Source organism: Peromyscus maniculatus, chromosome 1, assembly GCF_049852395.1.
Source record: "Peromyscus maniculatus bairdii isolate BWxNUB_F1_BW_parent chromosome 1, HU_Pman_BW_mat_3.1, whole genome shotgun sequence".
Taxonomy (NCBI): Eukaryota; Metazoa; Chordata; class Mammalia; order Rodentia; family Cricetidae; genus Peromyscus; species Peromyscus maniculatus.
In genome coordinates, this window is record NC_134852.1 from 173,150,766 (window position 1) to 173,157,800 (window position 7,035).

Genomic DNA, 7,035 nt, shown 5'->3' on the forward strand with positions numbered 1-7,035 from the left:
AGAAAGATACCCATCAGTCTCTGCCTCCAGACATACACCCATAACACTATACACAAAATGTATGTGTGTTTATATAATAAGCAAATAAATAAACTAAGTGGCAAGGGCTAATAGGAAGCAAAAGAGACACAAAAGCAAAGTGGTAGTACCATGCTTGGTCCACAGAGAAGCTGTTCAGTTTTAGCTAATTATTAAATAGCATCTGGCCACGCTGTTGGTGCTTCTGCATATGACCATTCCAGTCCAGGCACCTCCCTCCCCAGCAGGGCTGTGCCATCCGGGGATACACTTGTAACCAGAACCCAATTCACACACCTCTCTGGATGTGCCACAGGGAGGGGGAGTTGCATTCTTCAGCTTTTCAGCTAAAATTAAATTTCCTTGGCCCGCCTTGGTAAATTCCTTCCGAGTTACTCCCCCATCCCTCCCTGCCTCGTTTTCAGTGAGGAAATAGTCAAATCAACAAAGAGTCCAGTTGTTTTTCTCTGTGGAGGAGAAAGGGATTATAGTAACTCTCAGAAGAAAGTGCATTTCAGAATTAACTCATGGCATGAATCATTCTGTGCTGAATGCACACATGTCACCCCCAGAGCCTCCATTTTAAGAACAGGGTCACTGATAATCCACTGAAGAGAAGGGCAGGGTGGGGGTGCATGGCAAAGGTTGGAGGAAGGAAAGAGAAGGGAGGAACGATGGAACGATGTTTTAGTTTCGATTTTTTTTTAATTAAGATAGAAAGAAAAGCAAGTTTCAGCCCTAGGTGGAACTCATTTTCAAGTTACCTCCTGGGTGTACAGATCTCTCCATTCTACAGATTTCATCAACACAGTGTCCAGCAAGAGACCACAGCTTAGTATTACTGCACACATTAGTATTGGAGAAGGAATAGTGTCTTCAAATTGCTTATCCAGTACTAAGAAGTTGAACTTTCCAATACAGGAGGGGAAATGTCAAAGAGGAAACTTCTACCCATGAGAATGTGTTTGTCTCTCCTGACAAAAATAGAGAAGGAACTATTACTGTGTCCTGGCATTCGTAATCAAGCTGATGGCAGTCCACGGGGACTTTTTAAAGCACCCCTGGGGGCTCCTCACAGGCTTTAACTATGAGCAGTAAATCTGGAAAACAATGTCACCCTAAAACATGCATTTTTCTCCACGAGCTCTGGAAAACATCGATTGGAGAGTGTGGGTTTATCTGCCCATTGAGTTTTTTGGAAAACACCTTTTGGGTCCCTTTATGTTCCCAGCCTGTCCTCCCAACTTTGTGTGGAGATTAACTTCCTGTGGCAGTATACTTCTTCATCTTAGGCACATATGTGGCTTAACCATATCCCCCCATCCATCACTTTATAAATCCTGGTATGTAGGTTTCCAGAACATGAACTTTAATGCCCCCTGGGAAAGGCTGATCAGAAAGAAAGGACTGTGGGTCATTTTAGCAGGAAGCAAGTCTGTTCTTCAGACTCACTATTTGAGAGCATGTAAGATAATAACTGAGAAGGCACATTTTTGTTTTTGTTCTTTTTTGGTTGGTTGGTTGGTTGGTTTTTGGGTTTGGTTTTTTTTTGTTTGTTTGGTTTTTTTTGTTTTTTTTCAAGACAGGGTCTCATTATGTAGCTCTGGCTGTCCTGGAACTCACTATGTAGATCAGGCTGGCCTCAAAATCAGAGACCTGCATGTTGCTGCTTCCTGAGTGCTGAAATTAAAGGCCAAACCAACTACCCAGGAATATCTGAATATCTGTCTTAGAGACATGCTTTGGTTTAGATTTTTGGCTTTGTTTGTTTGTTTGTGGGAGTTGTTTATTATATTTGTGTATCTCTATTTCTTTAAGATTCCTTAAGCAACAAGAGGTTCTTAATTCTGAAAGTCCTTGAATAAACTTGGAGCAAAAAAGTACCAAGAATTTACCTGTATTGTGGAGGTTTACTGCAAAGTTTCATGTGACTGTGGACTTAAGCAAGAAATTTCTCTTCAGCTACAATGCCCCAAGGTCTGCTCTTAACCAAAGCTGGACCGGCAGTATTGGGAATAATTCAATGTGCTACCTAAGCTTCTGTGGCCCATCTTACATTGATCTATAACTGACACCCAACATTTATAACTTCCAAAGGAAGGAAATCAGGGAAGTCTCCATCACTCAGTACGCAATAATCTTACCAGACTGGACAAGCGAAGATGCTGCAATGTAGCAATCCTCCCCTTGCCATAGCTAGCTCCTTAGTTGAGTTCCCTGGGGCTAGGGCAGTGGATTTGATTAAGGAACAAATGTGCCAAGCTTGGAGGTGTACATCTGCAATCCCAGCAACTGAGAGTCAGAGATAGGAGAACCAAGGTTTGAGGCAAGCCTGGGCTACATAGTGAGACATCATCTCAAAAACAATTAAACAAAATGAGTTGTATCAGATCTTTCAAGAAAGAACTAGTTGGAGCCATTTTTAAAGGTTATTCGGCCATAAAAAAAAATATCTAAGACAGGGCTAAGGATATAACTCAGTTGCTGAGTGCTTGCTTAGCATAGGCAAGGTCCCAGGTTTGATTCGTACCACCACAGAGGAGATGAGGAGGAAGAGAAGAGGAGGAGGAAAAAGAGGTGGAGGAAAGCAATGCTTAGTATGTGTGTGTGTGTGTGTGTATGTGTGTGTGTGTACATACATATACACATATACATGTGTGAGATATATGATCCATGTAAGTTATTAAAAGAGAAAAAATAAAAATAATAAAGCTGAAATGATATGCCATGTATATGGCAGAGTATGGAGGTCCCAATAAGTATCTAAGAAATAAAAAAGAAAATCACAAAAAGGAGACATGTATCTCTGTGAAATGGCCAGCCAGCATATCTGTGTGTATCCAGTGCAGGCTAGTGGTGCTGGAGCATAAACTCCCATTTTCCAATCCAGGAGCCAAAGTGGCCCGAGTGCCATGCTCAGACCTAGGCGCAGTCAACTAGGTGCTCCTGCCTAGACCCTGAGTCTCAAGAAACAATGGAAAAATAGAAGAGTGACTGAGGAATGTGGCTCAGCTGGACAGAAACCTCCAAGACAGCGACCGGCACCAACAGGTCCTGTGAGCACTCTACACTGCTCTGCTGGAGATGTGTCCTAGACCACCAGCGAGCAGCCTTCCTGGACCAACTCTGCTTGTAAACTGCTCCATATACTTCCAGGAAAAAAGATCTGTATCTGATTTAGCTGGAGTTGGCTTTTTTTGGTGTAACTGAGCCTAACATATAGAGGAAACGAGTTGACAGTTCACAAATGAAGCAACATATGTGAACATTTGTGAATGAACAGAAAAGTCAGACCTTACTAGTCATCAAAGAGTATATAAGGAAGGCAACACATTCTCTTCATGACAGTAGCAGCTATAAAAAGGATCATTAGAACCCAGGGCTGGTGAGGTACAGAGAAACAAGGTATAAAAAGGCACCAGTGGGAAGGAACTGTGCTGATCCAGCACCTTCAGAAGACAGGCTGAAAAGTACACCTGCATTTTAGAGGTGCACATTCTTGATCCACACTCCCTCAACTAACATTTTATCTTCAAAAGATAATTAGCTAAGAGACAACAACAATATTTGTAGTTTAGAAAGGAAGGGCGGCAACACAGTCATCAGTTCCAATAAATCCTAGAAGAAAGAGTAATTTTAAAGGCCAAGTACTGAGAAATATCTCCCAAACATCATGGAAGCAAAGAGAAGTTTGCAGCTAGATAGAAGTTGTGTGACTGTCTAAAGACTCTAAGGGCAGGATATCACCACCACCCCCCTCCCCACCCCACCCCACCCCCCACCCCACCCCCTGCAATGTTATACCTTGTTTGTTTCACTATGATGGTTAATCTTCCATATCAACTTGACTGAATTTAGGATCAGCACAGAAACACACCTCTATATATGTCTATGAAGGTGTTTCCACAGAGGTTTAACTGAGTGGGGAAGAAATATCCTGGATGTAAGAGGCAACATTTCATGGGGTCCTAGACTGAACAAATGGAAAAAGCAAGCTGAGCATCATTGTCTGTCTTTCTGATTTCTGACTGTGGACAAAATGTGACTAGCTGTCACATGCTCTGCCACCATGCTGTCCCTATTATGATGGACAGCACCCTTAAGCTATGTCAAAGTAAACTGCCCCTTCCTTATTTCTGTCAGCTATAAAGGTAATTAACATAGTTATGTTACATAGAAAAACAGATTTTATGGATTTGATTAATGTCACTCACCAGTTGACTTTTGAATTAATAAAAGAAGGGAGCTTAGGCCAGGGGTGGTGTGTGGTAGTGCTTTAATCCCAGCACTCCAGAGGCAGAGATCATTGGATGTCTGAGGCTAAGGCAACCTTGATTTTTACAAAGGGTTCCAGATCAACCAGGTCTACACAGCAAGACCCTGTCTCAATGAACAAAAACAGAACACACACAAATGAAGGCTAAGGAGATGGTTCAGGGGTTAAGAGCACTTGCTGCTCTTGAAGAGGGCCTGGGTTCAATTCTCGATATCCACATGGTGGCTCACATTGTCTGTAACTCTGGCTATAGGGCATCCAACACCCTCTTCTAGCCTCTGTGGTCAGCAGGCACATATGTGATGAGCATACATGTATGCAAGACAAAACAATCATAAACAAAAAATAAAACACTTTTTTAGAGTGGTGTATGGGGACTGGGGTGCACGCTTGTCCAGTTGAAACTGAACTAACCATGCAAGTTCCTAACCATAGGAAAAATCAGAAAGTCACATTAGAAAATGACCATATTCTTATGGACTTGATGAGTTGATGGAAGGGGAGTATATGGAAAGGAGCTGACCATTGGTGACATTATTGTGACCCCTGGTCAACAATCCATCTGGAAGAGCTTCAGGGTGGATTGTCCCTGGGTCTTCCAAGAAAGAACACCACTTGACTAACAATTTGATTGGTAGCATATGGGAAAAGAAATAATGTGAGGAGTGATATGGATGTTATTTTTAAACTACTGTGTATTCCTTTTTTTACAAATATAATTAGGACATTTTTAATATTTAGAAAAATTAGAAACTGTATAATATACCTGGAAGGTATCTGTGTGTCTGTGAACTAGCTTCTGGGAAGAGGGTAATAATTTAAAGTCATAAGGATGCTGAGACAACATAGACTTAGAAAAACTCTTTGTGCAACTAGCCAAACTAGTGGAAACACATGAACTGTGGACCAATAGCTGAAGAGCCCCCATGGTACTGGACTAGGCCCTCTGGATAAGTGAGATAATTGATTAGCTTGAACTGTTTAGGGGGCCCCCAGGCAGTGGGATTGGGACTTGTCCCTAATGCATGAGCCAGCTTTTTGGAGCCCACTGCCTATGGTGAGACATTTTGCACAGCCTTGGTGTAGGGAGGAGGGGCTTGGACCTGCCTCAGCTGAATGTACCAGGCTCTGCCGACTCTCCATGGGAGAACTTGCCTTGGAGGAGGTGGGATTGGGGGATGGTGGGGGGGCTGGGGGGCAGCAGGAGGGAGGACAGGGGAATCAGTGATTGGTATGTAAAATGAATAGAAAATCTCTTAATAAAAAAATTTAAGAAAAAAAATATAAGATGAAATTTTAAAAAAGAAAGTCTTTGTGACATCCTAGACTTCTTACTTTTTCATTTTTATTAGCAAATACAGTTTTCTATGTTATTAGAAGTCTATCTAGATGCACAATTATACCCTTCTTATTCAAAGAACCCTCCAAAACCAGGGTGCTTAATGTCAGTGGGGACTCCAATAACTAGTGAGATATACTTTGTATGTTTCATGAGTCACCGAGATCAGAGGTATGTGAAAAGTATTTGACTAGAAGAATAGCCTGTTCAAGTGGGGATACTCTGAACCTTGGATTGTTGATAATGCTTGACTATCATTTCCCAAGTTGTTTTTTATGTGCATTATGTGTCATAATCCTGACAACTCTGAAAGCAAGGATTATTATTCCAGACATTAACAGTTTTTAAATGCTTATTCATAAGTGGTAGAAACCAGGCCTTATGTGCTGTCCATACAACACATCTGTGGTGGTCTGGATGGTAAATGTCCCCATAGTCTTGGACATTTTGAACATTTGGTCTTCGGTTGATGGTGCTATTTGGGAGGATTAGGAGGTGTGGCCTTGTGAAGGAAGTCCATCACTGGGGCCGGCCTTTGAGAGTTTAAAGTTTACACTGTCTGCTTCAAGCTTGCAGGTCAAGATGTGAGGCATCGGCTTCCTGTTCCTGTAGCTGTGCCTTTGCTCTGCCATCGTGGACTCTGACCTTCAAGCCCAAATAAGCTCTTCCTTCCATAAATGGCCTTGGTCATGGTATTTTAACACAGCAATAGGAAGGTAACTACTAAAATATCCAAATGCAGCCGCCCACTACTCTAAAGAACTACCTCCAAAAATTATTTATTAAAGCCTAATCTGAAAATAAAATATAAATTTGTTGTATTTTAAGTAGGTTTATTTTAAATAATATGAGAGCAGCATGACCTCTGCTAGAGACCCAAATATTTTCCTCTCTCTCTTTTTACAGCCTTAATTTGCATACCTAATTCTTTTTTCATAGATTATAGAGCAGAATGGCATTTGTGAAAGCAGCTGGCACACGGCTGAAATTGAATAAAAGTTATTTTCAATAAAAAAGAAACTTCAGCCCAGCACTTGTGCCATCTATCACAAATTCTATTTCTGAAACAAAGCACAATGAAATCCTTTTTGACAGTGCTTAGGAGAAAAGAACAACTGTGAACTGTGTAGGCTAACCATGCTCAGGTTTGACTGGCTGCCTCTGACTACGATCCCTTTGTGTGTCATACATGAGGCACAGTATAGATATGTGAGTGACATTCACTATGAAGATCTACCATCGTTATTCTTTTTGTTAAATATCAATACATTATCAAATATATTCCAAAGCCAGACATGGTGGTGCAGGACTGTAATCTCATTGCTTGGGAGGTTGAGGCAGGAGTACAGTATGGCCCCGAGCAGCCTGAGCTATACAGTGAATTTCAGAGCATCCTAGGCTG